At 48.9% G+C, this 12,770-nt stretch overlaps 1 protein-coding gene across 6 annotated transcripts in view; it reads left to right on the top strand.

Moving 5' to 3' along the window:
* Positions 1-12,770, top strand: part of WNK3 (WNK lysine deficient protein kinase 3) — a 2,095,067-nt gene that overhangs the window by 842,264 nt on the left and 1,240,033 nt on the right. The gene's annotated exons all lie outside the window — the stretch shown is intronic.

Raw genomic sequence — 12,770 nt, 5'->3', positions numbered from 1 at the left:
CGCTTCTCAAAGCAACGAACTGGGGGGTAGATCTCTCTCCGCGGCAGGGGCCTCCCTCTGGAACAGCCTTCCTGCCTCCCTGAAACTTGAGGAGAACCATCTCCGGTTCCGGAAGCACCTCAAAACCTTCCTCTTTGCCTCTGCCTTCTCTGTCCCTCTCCCCTGCTAAATTCTAAACTGAAATTGCACTGAATCTGCAACTGGGCCACTCTCACCGGTCCTGGGCCCAGCCACTCTCCACTTGCACTGCCTCCCTGGCATCGCATCCCCTGCACTGCGGGACTGTTTCTGTATCCCTACAGCCCCCCCTTCCCAGCACTTACCTGCACCTACCTTGCATTTGCCACCAGCTGGCCCTATTTATTTATGTATTTTTATTCTACTTATTTGTACTGCACTTCCCCCTCCCCTTCCCCTTGCACTTTTTCTCTTCCCCTACCCCTGCACTTGCGCGGTCTGAATAATACCTGGCCTAGTAGGATCGTTGTCTGTCTTCCCCTTGTTCCCCCCCCCCCCCCTACACTTGTGTATAGGCGCGTTACAAATGCCATATCATATATATCATATCATATATTATGTACACTGTGCCCTGGTAGGTGGTACTGCGCAAGTCTTTTCAAGCAGGGCCAAAATGGCACATTTATGAGTTCCCTCTACCAGAAATATGCAGAGTTACTGGCTGGTGGCAGATGTGCACTTGTATTTTGTCTGAAATTAAATGTAGCCTTTTTACTGCATTGATACCTGCGTGCTCCCTGAAGAGGGACAACGTGGTGACCAAGAGTTGAATTCTTTGACATGACTGTTTTTTGTCTTTCTAGCCGTGTGTTTTTATAGTGTGAACGATCATTATTGGATGATTTTGCACAACCCACTGGTTGTCATCTAAGTTAATGGCTGTGTCCCGTCCCCAGTCCTCCAAACTTAGGAGTCGCGCACACTTCCCCTTTGAGATTCTAGAGTGTGCGTGGGAGCGATCATGAGCATAAAGTGCAACCAGTCCCTGAACCCCGCCTCTAGCGCGCCTTCCCCTCAGTCCCTTTCAGGCCCCTCGGACACTGCCCTCTTTTTATTTTTTTTTTTTTTTCACTGCTTCCCTGCGATAACTTTTATATTTATTCTTGCTGCTTCTCCCTTTGATCCATTCGATTCTATCATAGATGAAGCAGGGTTTCCTGTGTGCACTGGGTGTCGCCCGGCATTCTCAGCTGTGAACGCTCACTCTGCTTACAGTATTTAGTCATGCCCCACCTCTGATACACTTTACTTAAAATCCCTCAAGAGTCAACTGACGCATTGTTGGGACATCTTTCAGACAGTACCTTGAGATCAGCTCCAGTCCAAGAGGGTGAGTTCAACTCTTATTTTGGCACCCACCCAGGTGACACCCTTCTGGCAGTTGGTTGAAGTAGGAGCGCTCTTTCATGGCCTGTTGCGGTTAGCCACTGCATCACCAGAGTAGCTCTGAGAAGACTTCAACCAGCGCCAGCACAAGGGGGCTTGAAATGGTCTGGTACTGGGCTTCAGCCGGGGACGACTTCGATCCTAAATAGACTGGTACCAGGAACATCATTCTCGATGGCGTTTTGCTTCATACTGGGTTATGGTCTGAGTCGTCTCCGCTCTGCTCACCGGGCAAGCACCCGAGAACGACAGCAGTAGGCCCCACTCATCAGATTACTTCAGGGATCACTGTGACCTGTACATTGACCAACACCACATCCCAGTCATGTCGGACCATCGCTCGCAGTTGCACATCTGTCAAGGTCTCAAGGTTAGATTGTGGCCATTCACCAGGAGCAGCATCTCCGGCTGCATCGGAGCATACTCTGGGTCACAGCAACAGATTTCTTCGAACACTGCCCCCAGTTCCTTCTGGGCTCTCGCCCTTTTCTCATTGGGTACAATAGTCACCCAGTGTGAGGCGATATTATTTTGCTCCTGTTTCTGTGCCCACCAGCAATTGGGTCCCAAGACTCTCACCACAGACTTCGACCATCAACGAAACACAGGTTATTTTACAGGTTTCAAGAATCCATGCTCCCAGGAACGATGAGGTAAGATTTAAATGCCTCATGAAGGAAGTACTGGTTCATACTATGCAGCCAGTGGATCCACAAAACCAACTGGCAATCCCTCATAGTGACAGCAGAGGTGCCTCCTCCTCCTTTAGAGGTGCACACAGGCTCTCAATCCATTGTGTCCATTCCACACCCACTTCCGAAAGATCCTCCTCCTCTACCTTCTCTGGTTCCCCAGATGATGACACGGGACGACCATAATGGCTTGTCAGAAGACACAGAGGAAGTGCTTGTGTCTATTAAAACATTCCATGATAGGGTAAATGGCTTATGGAAAACCTGGGATTCCAGTTCCAGAAAGTCCACGGATGTACCAAGGAGTTTACTTTCATCTGTCCTCTCGAGGAAGGCAAAAAAATGTTGGGCATACACCTTCAACCTGACACGTGGCGGGAGCAAAGCCAATACATTCTGCCAAACTCCAGTTTTGGTTCAACCAGTCGCATAAAGGGTACATGAGGTAGAAATCACTTGCAGCAGAATAACAGTGCGTGATGAGCCACCTCCCCAGCACACTTGACTTTAGTGGTGGCAGCTACTCTTTGGAAAGGGCCAGACATCGTCTACTTTGACCTCTTTGCAGAATCTTCTTGGGTGGGAAGACCACCTCCTGGATAATGCAAGGAAGAAAGTCTACCAAAATTCCACCGGAGCTTCAGGCAGGCCGACGTGAAAGCAGTCATGGCAGCAGCTAACCTTAAGTTGTGGAGAGAGCTGGACTACGACTCTCTCCTCCCACCTGAATTTCAAGTGGGGTTCAGCTCAGGCTCAGCAGAAGCTTGTTTCTGGTAGCACAGAACTTAATGGAGAACTCCTGTCGCCACCTGGACACAGCTGCTAGGGGCATGGGCGTAGGTGCATCTCTTAGGCGATGAGCACTGCTCAAAGCTGCCAAATTCCAATCATACTTGCAAGAGCAAATTGCAGCTCTGCAGGTTGATGGGGTGGAACTTTTCAGCCCAGATAGAAACAAGCATCTGAATAAAAAACAGTGAACAAGCGGCAAAGTCTTTAGCCACTCTAATCAAGTCCCCCTGCAAACCAGGGTATTTAGGCCTTCAGAGACAGGGATTCAGTGCCAAGAGTGCAGGAGGTTTTAGAGGTTTCCATGACCGCTGGAGTAGGCAAGACAGATCTTGGCGCTCCATGCAAGAAGCAAGAAACTCAGTCTCCCTGGGGTTTCTTTTCTCAACCCTCGCCCGCTCCAGAAGCAAAACGGTGAAAGCTATGAATTTCAGACCAGAGGTCCAAGCACAAATATTGGACATACCATTTGCTGGACAAGACTTATTTAGTAAAAAGGTTGATGACCACCTGAAAGGGATAAAGACGGACACGGACACAGCTCGAGCCATCAGTTCCCTAAAGGACAAGGACCATAGATCTTTTTGTCCTTTCCGAGACTCATCCTCAAAATAGAGGATTTCATCGTTCCTCCTATGGCCAAAAGATGAAGCGAAACACATTCCAGGACAACAGGTACCACCAATCCTCTAACAGGTACTCCCGGAGGGAAAGGCGTGGCTCCACCCAGGGCAAAGCCCAGAGCAAACAAAATTGACAAACCATGTCTTCCCCCTAAACGCCACACGCCGGTAGGGGGAAGAGTAAGTCGATTTTTGTTATTTATTTATTTTTTCCAACTTAGGCAATCTATAACATCGGACAAGTGGGTGTTGCAGGTGATCTGCGAGGGTCACAACATATAATTTCTAGATCAGAAAGAAACGGGAGTAGAAACCTCTTCCCTTCCCTAATTTCTAGATCAACCTCCATCCCTTGCTCCCACCCCTCACAAGGTACATCTGTTAAAGCACGTCTTGTCCAAAATTCACAAATTGCTGCAAAAAGCAGCAATAGAACCTATCCCGTATCAGCAGAAGGGAAGAGGTTTCTACTCCTTTTTGATCTGAAAGAAACAGAACGGTCCGTGGAGACCCATTCTGGATCTGAGAATGCTAAACAAATACATCAAGCGCATCAAATTCAAGAGGATACCCTTGCAAAGCGTCCTACCATGGCTAAACAGGCATGACTTCCTGGCCACTCTGGACTTGGAGGACGCCTACTTCCACATTGCTATTCACCCTGCCCACAGACAGTTCCGCAGGTTCGCTGTAGGAGTGTTACATTTCCAATTCCGTGTGCTCCCGTTCGGGCTAAAGTCAGCACCAAGAGTTTTTACCAAGTTGCTGGCACCCGTAGCAGCAAAACTTAGAAGGACAGGAACAGAAGTCTTCCCATATTTGGACTACTGGTTGTTAAGGGCAAGATCATCCAGACTCTCACGCTTGGCGGTTTCAAGAGCGATAAACCTCTTAAAAGGGATAGGTTTTTCGATAAAGCAAAGTCCTGCCCAGTGCCCAGCAAGACAGTACTCTTTCTGGGGGCCGAATTTGACACCAGCATCCCAGGGTACGACCATCGGCAGACAGAATAACAGCTATTCTCCACTTGGCCTCACGGTTCCTGCAAAAAGGGACAACCATGGCACGCTCTTTCAAATCCCTCCTGGGCATGATATCCTCAAGTATATTTCTCATACCAAATTGCAGACTTCACATGAGACCAGTTCAAGAGGCACTGAACCACCAATGGAAACAAGCACTTGGTTCATGGGAGGATATCATCCAGATACCGATGACCGTGCACAAGGCACTTTGATGGTGGAACACACCAACACCTGTTACAAGAAATGCCATTCCAGACTCCAACATCTACCCTTCTTCTCAGGGCAGATGTATCCCTGTGGGGCTGTGGGGGGGCTCACCTGACGGACCTCCAAACAAAGGGCACTTGGTCCGCACAGGAATCCCAGCCCCACATCAAGGTTCTAGAGCACAGGGCTGTACGGTGGGTGCTGAAATCCTTCCTTCCAGTAATAGCTGGACAGGTGCTATCCGTCCAGACAGACTATACAACCGCCATGCATTTCACAAGCAAGCAAGGGGGGCACGAGGTCAGAGATTTTGTCACAAGAAGCTCAACTGTTATGGGCATGGGCCTTGCGCCAATGAGTCCAAATCAAGGCGAAACATCTGCCGAGTGTAGACAATGTCTTGGCGGACAAGCTGAGCAGGGAGTACACAACATCTCACGAGTGGGAACTAGACGAAAAAAAAGTCCAATGAATATTTGCCAAATGGGGTCATCTACAGATCGACCTCTTCACCACCAAAGCCAGCAAAAAGTGCCACAAATTCGCCTCCAGGTACCCGGAGCATCGGTCAGTAGGAGATGCATTCTCAGTGGATTGGACACGGTAATTCCTATATGCCTTCCCCCCCCATCCCGCTTATAACGAGAGTACTGCGCAGACTGAAGGAACAGAGTTGTTCAATGATCCTAATAGCACCGCACTGGACTCGGCAGGTCTGGTACTCGACCCTACAGCATCTATCCCTTTGGCCCCCGATTCACCTCAAAGCACATCAATATCTTTTGATGCAACAGAACCACAAATTCCTCCACCACGACCCAGTGAGCCTATCCCTCAAGGCCTAGTTCCTGAGCAGCGTAAACTAATGAATTTGAATCTTCCTGCGGATTGCTGGGACATTATCAAGACGTTGAGGGCTCCTTCTACCCGGATCACCTATATCCAAAAATTGACTTGTTTCTCCAAGTGGCGTGATAAGTCATCAATCAACCCACTCAACATTTCGGTTGAGCAAGTGCTTCCTTACTTATTGTATTTGGCTAAAGGAGGGCTTTCGTTATCCTCTATGAAGGTCCATCTATCGGCCATAGCGGCATACACAACGATCCCAGAAAAACGGTCAATAGTGACACAACCGGCTGTCAAGATCTCCCTGAAAGGGTTGATACGTACTTACCCGCCTACGCCCACATCAATTCCAGCCTGGAGTCTAAACCCTGTACTAACAGCTTCATGGAACCACCTTACAAGCCCGTTCATAGATGTGACCTAAAATATTTATCTTGGAAAACGGCCTTCTTGATAGCCATCACATCGGCCAGGAGGATCAGTGATTTGCAAGCTTTGTCATCAAAGCTTCCCTTTACTTTGTTTCATAAGGACCACGTCATTTTGAGAACACACCCTGAATTCCTTCCCAAGGTCTTGTCTGAAAGGACACTTGCAGAGCGCATTGTCCTACCGACTTTCTTCCAGAATCATACCTCTGAGGCAGAAAGAACATTGCATTCTCTAAATGTGGCAAGAGTTTTGAAGTTTTATTGACAGAGAACTAAGGAGTTCCGCTCCTCCAACTGGTCGTTCATTGCTTTTTCTGTCCGCACTAAACGCCAACATATCTCCAAGCAAAGTCTGGCACGTTGGATCTCTCAATGTATCACCCACTGTCACCAAGCAAAAGGCGACCGCCCCCTCACCAAGCCTCCTTTGGCTCACTCCACCAGAGGGAGAGCAGCTTCAGTAGCATTTCACGCAGGGGTAGCTTTGAAAGACATATGCAGAGCCGCTACCTGAGCGCTCTGCACACGTTTGCCAAGCATTACTGCCTGACAGAAGATACCAACAAAGAATCTGCAGTTGGCCAGGCAGTGCTCTGCCACCTGTTTGCATAAGGTAGGATCCACCTTCTCTCCCGCCTTTCCCCAAGTATGTAACCTTTGTGTTGCTGTATGGTAAAGGCTCTCAGAATTTTTTTTTTCTGCATATCTATTGTATATATGATGGGGGCATGTTCTTAACAGCTTGGTATTCTATTCAATCATCTGAATCTATGAAAGATTCAATGCTTGAGAAGTCTTAGTTACTTACCTGTAACTGTATATCTCCAGCATTGATATCTTTCATAGATTCACATGCACCCACCTGCCTCCCGAGAGGCTGCTCCTACGCTCAGCATCCATCATACTGTAGTATCTACGGCTCAAAATCTGAAGATGGCTGACTGGGGGAGAACTCAAGCCCTGCCACCTCATTGGTTGGGATAAACAAAAAGGGAAAACCACACTAGGAGAATGACGTAGTAATTAATTTCCTAGTTTTTACTTATTATTCCAAAACCATGTATATTATGCTCATAGAGAGTCAATAGTAGAGAAATACCCAAAGTACAATTTGGAATGTTTTGACCATTTTTAATGAAAAAGATTAATAATATATACACAATATATCAAAAAATTAGAGCACGCACAATTGAAGTGAATTCAAAAAGATTTTTAAACAAGTTATTCAAAAATAGAGACAGTGAGTTAAACAAAGACTAAGATAAATTGTTTAAAATGTATAAAGAGACACTTTTTCTCAAAACATAGAAAAACAAAAAAATAAAAAAATTCAAGGACACCATCACTTTCAACAGTCAGATTTTTGAGACAATTGAGGACTGGAATATACACAGAGGGAGTGCAGTCACAATTTTGCAAAAGAATTTATACTCTAATCTTTTTTGTGTGTAAATCATGATCAGTACATGATCATGTTTTGTAGAACTGCCCATTGGTTGGGGCCATAAAGGACCAAAATGAGGTGGAGGGACTACACAGGTGAATGGCTCATAGACCATAAGGAGCAATCTACATTCATATTCTATGGAAATAATGTATATATTTAAAATTTTTAATAATTATTTAAATCTGAGGATTCCCAGTCTGACGGGATATTCAAGCATGTGGATCTATGAAAGATACCAATGCTGGAGAAATACAGTTACAAGCATGTGTAAGTAACTAAGACTTCTCCCATGAACCAATCACAGTCCTCTGGTTCATACTGCCCCAGCCAATGACTGGCCTCTTCCCTAAGCCCCTCTGGCAGCCATTTTCAGATTTTTATTGCAGGCTTCAGTGTTGGGAGTCCTCAGGTTTGCTCTGCAAGCTAAGTCTATTTTTTCGTATTTTTGTCAAGGAAACCGGTTCTATTTTTGTTCCAAAAGAGCCTGTGTGCTCTTCTCTCTGTCTGCCGACAGCAGGGATCTGTTGCCGGTGAAGTTCAGTGCCCCTCAAGGGCGAAGATAGTCAAAGTTTCCAGAAGGCCATCAGGCCTACTTTGCGCCCTCCGACCAAGACGTGGGCTCCGAAATGTGTTTGTGGAGGACAAGCACCTGCAATGCCTCTGCTGCTTGCCCGCGGAACACAAGGAAGGAGATTGCAAGATATGCTGTGTCTTCTCCAAGAAGACAACAGGCACAGTAGACTGGCGGCATAGCTGAATTCCAAGGCCTCTGCCCTGTGCTCGGAGCAGGTGAATGCCTCACCCAAGGCCGGTCAGTCTGAGGAGCGGGCTTTGCGGTCCTGTGAGTGCGCCTCATCCATGGGGGGGCCCAAGATAAGGCCAAGCACCGCAAGTCCAGGTCCACCGGTGTTCGTAGCGGAAGCGAGTCCCATGGCAGATGGGAAGCGATCGACATCACCCTCTGAATCAAATGTCAGCCGTCAATTGCGCTCCTCCTGGAAGAGAGTCGTCGAACCCAGCTAAGCTGCGGGAGAAGCCTGAAAAGCCATGGACTGAGAAGGACGAGCTGCCCAAGAAGGCCCAGGCGGCACAGGAAGTCTGTCGACAATAGAGCTGGTGGCGGCTACTCTTTCAAATTCCAAAGGGCCGACACAGCCCTCTCAACGCTGAAGGTATCACTCCCACTAAGGCACGAGGCCGCTGTGTTGACTTTGACATGGTCTGCAAGAAGACACAGCCTCAGAACCCGGTTCCAGCTCTTCATTGTGGAAAGAAAGGGGGCAAGGAGGCCCCGGATCAGTCCCAGGCCGTGGCCCAAGCCATGGAAATTTTGTCCACCGAGGACGAGGACATCGTCCCTACACACAGTCCATGAGGACGTGGAAGAGGAGGACCACGACGACGGGGGCCTACTGTTCCCATCATGCCAGTTCCGCCAAGGGATGTGTCTCTGGACATCCAATCAACCCTCCACACCTTGGTGTCGGAGACCCAGAAGAGGATGCCACAAGGGCCTGTTCCAATGGTTCCCCAGGCCCCCGACCAAATGCTGACGAAGAAAAGAAAGCACCATCCGACGCAGATGGGGAGACTGAAATGGGGACATCGGGTTCCATCTCCCCCAGTTTACCCAGGTATGGAATGGATATGGCCACGACACCGGACATCGTCGGAGCGGGTCCCGCAGCCTAGGGTGTCCCCACCGGACGAGGTGGGATAGTCCACTCTGATCGCCAGAGCCTCTACGCTGTTCTAGCTCGAAGAAACCAAGAACGCAGGTTTCCTGTACCAGTGGCGCAAGGCCAAGAGGATGACAATCATGCTGGTGCCCCTTCTGGACGACGTGTGGGAGGAGGGCCTAGCCCTCTTGAAGAACCCTTGCATGGCTCCATCCAAGCGGTATAGGCTGTAGAAGAAGTACCGGGTATTGCAATCCGCATCCAAGTGCCTGAGGTCACAACCATCGCTGGATTTGGTGGTTTCGGCGACTGTGAGGATGCAATCTAACCCGTCCTCTTCAGTCCCTCCAGACAGCAAGGGTAAGAACGCCATGGGGAGGAAGGTGAATTACACCGCGGCGTCCACCATCAAGGCGGCCAACGCACTGGCGATCCTAGCCAGGTATGACAGGGAGCCGAGATACACTCTGGGTCTGATTCTGGAGTTCTTCCGCAACGGCAAGAGGATGGAGGCCATCGCCCATATTCGGGAGGCAGAGGTAGTGTTGGATCACGCCGTCACAGTGCCGCTGCATGTTGCCGACACAGATTCCTGTAGATGGGGAACGGTGTCTGCCTTTCCGGCTGAGAGGGCCTTGCACTCGCTGGAAGTTGCTCATGCCCTGAAGTTCTACGTGGCACGCACAGAGTTTTCAAAAGACTTCACAGCTGTTCATGAACTTTGGTCCTGTGGACCATGGGAAGGCCTTGTCCAAGGCTTCCATCTCAAGGTGGCTCTCCGGCTGCATCATGCACTTGCATCGGTTGGCAAACCGACTGCTGCCCGGCTGGCCAAGAGCCCACTCGACTAGAGCGTTCGCTGAGACTATGGCCTTCCTGGCTGGTGTGACCCTGCTGGACATCTGCAGGGCTGCTACGTGGAGGTCCACGCACACCTTCACGATGTTCTACTGCATCGACAGGGGTTCCAGGGAGTAGTTCAAAATAGGTAGCAGGCGCTCCTCTCCAGAAAGAACATGGCACGATAACCTGTTCTGTGATGAGAGTTTGCAGCACACGCTTTTTTCTCACTATACCTTTCACAGATGGGAAATATCCATTTGCATGTCGGTCTTTGTCCCGCCCACATGGGCAGTCCAGCACCGAAATGCTATGGCAATTCCTCTCTGAACAAGAGTACCAACAGCAACCCCATACACATGTTTCAGCCTTGTTGGGCCTCATCCGTGAGATGAAGCTCCACAGCCAGGTCAGGGGACTTGACTGACATTTTAGCCTTGACACAAGGAACCGCAGCAGAGCCTGTACTATGGGGCCTTGGATGTTTACTGGACATACTGTCCCTTGAAGTAGCCTCCAAAGGAGGAATCCCAGTTTACTGAGTCAACTGCCTCATCACATGTGACGCAGTTCTCTTCAGATTTTCACAAAATGGCGGGTGTTCCTGTGTGGTCTACGGTGGCCATTTTGGATTCTTCCCTCACACCCACGCTATCGTCAGTGAGTGCTGGGAACCTTCTTTTCGGTGGACAACCTTTTCCACGCGATAGTGTGAATCCGTTCCATCCTTCCTATGACCTGTGTGCTCGGATGCCACCACCGCATAGGGTCTTGCTTCCTGGCAGCCTCTTCGTTAGAGGTGAAGCTGTGCTTCTCTCAGCACAGTGAGCAGGGAGTCCACGTCTGGGGCAACCAGACGTGGACTCAGTCAGTTGAGACCATACCCCTATTGGACATCTGGGAAGAAGGCTTGCTAACCATGACCAACCCTTCCTCTGCTCCCTCCAAGAAGGAGAGATTTGAGGTGCCAGACTCGGCCCCAGGTTGCAACCACCCCGGACTCCGGTGTCAGCAGTGCTCGTAAACATTCTGCCAACCCCTCTTTTTCATGTTCAGTCCCCCTGGACAAAGAAGGGGAATGTCTTGATGCATTTGGAAAGAGGGTAATTATGACAGCTGCCACAACAATCAAGGCAGCCATGGCTATTCTCTCTAGACGCGACTGGGAGCTGTGGTTCAAGATTGGCTCCATCTAATTAGAGTTCCTCCTGGACGACCAGAAGTAGGAGACTTTGCTCTTCTTCGGGAAGGCGAGGCGGCATATGATCATGCAATATCCGTCTCGTGGTTATTATGGACACTGAGTTCCGGCAAATGGGGAATGGTGCTGTACTACGCAGAAAAGGTTGGCTCAGGGCTACCAACTTCAGGCCTGACGTTCAGGCAAACATGGTCAACATACCGTTCAATAGCAGTGGTTTTTTTTGTTGTTTTTTATTTTGTTGGCAAAAAGGTTGACGAGCTATTGCAAGCCATTAAGACCGATATGGACACTGCATGCTACCTGGGATATTACAGCAAAATCACCAGACCTTTTGCTCTGGAAGGTCACGTTTCTCAAGAACTACCAAGGAGTATCGATCTTCCTACCATCATCCTTCAAGTCCCCCTCCTATGTGATGTCAGATGCCTATAGGACAATTTTTCCATCTTATAGTGGTAATCAATGCTGGTGAGGCTCTTCACATGCTAGGGGCCAGTTGGTAACACAAACCTGACGCACCCCGGGCTCAGCCACCCCACCGTCGCATCCCAGTGTGTGGCGCAGGGGAGAGGCTGGCACAGTTTGTCCACGAGTGGCCCAACATCACCACCGGCAAGTGGGTGCTATCCCTTCTCCAGCAGGGCCACACAAGCTGGAGTTTGTCAAGTGGTCTCCCACCCTCCCTGAACAGGCAAAGGGGGAGAAGCAGATACAGCTGCTACAAAAGGCGGTACAAACGCTGTTGTTCAAAGGTGCCATCGAGAAGGTGCCACGAAGCTGACAGTCTATTCAAGGTATTTCCTTGTAAGGAAAAAGTCAGGGGTTTGAAGGCATATACTGGACCTCCGGGTGCGAAAACAAGTTCTTAAAAGCCCATACTTTCAAGATGATATTTTTGCAGCAGGTACTGTCTCAGTTACAAGGGGATTTTCTGTTACTAGACCTAGAGGATGCTTATTTCCACATCCCAATCCACCAGAAGCACCATTATCCAGCAAGACAGAAATCATGATAATATCCAAAAACCAAGGAAGCAACCAATACTTCCCATGGCCCGCAGAACAAGGAACAGCACCCACACCATCCAAAATAGTCAAAAACCTTGGAATCCTAATGGATAACGAGATAACCCTAGAACCACAAGTAAATGTGATAATCAAGAAATGTTTCTTCAATCTGCACAAAATCAATAAGATTGTGCCATTCGTCTCCTTCACGTGCAAAACACTGCCCATCATCTCCCTCATGTCCAGGATAGACCACGCCAACAGCCTATAACTCGGAATGCCGGAGTATCTACTGAAGAAACAGCAACATATACAGAATGCAGCGGCAAGACTTCTCCTCGAACTTTCACAACCCTCCAGCGCTAAAGATGCTACATTGGCTGCCAGTCAAAAAAAGAATTGCTTTCAAAACAATCCACACACACACACAGCAATCCATGGCCAAGGACCAGAATTCATACAAAAGAAAATCGCCATTTACCAGCCGACCTGAACTTTCAGATCCAGTGACATCATCCTGAAACCTAAACCATACACTAGGAAAAAAACTTTGTGAATCAGCATTCTCTTGCC

This window comes from Ambystoma mexicanum, chromosome 2p, assembly GCF_040938575.1.
Source record: "Ambystoma mexicanum isolate Mex_15411 chromosome 2p, UKY_AmexF1_1, whole genome shotgun sequence".
Lineage (NCBI taxonomy): Eukaryota > Metazoa > Chordata > Amphibia > Caudata > Ambystomatidae > Ambystoma > Ambystoma mexicanum.
Note: the sequence above shows the minus strand (reverse complement) of the source record. Positions and strands in the feature narration are given on the sequence as shown.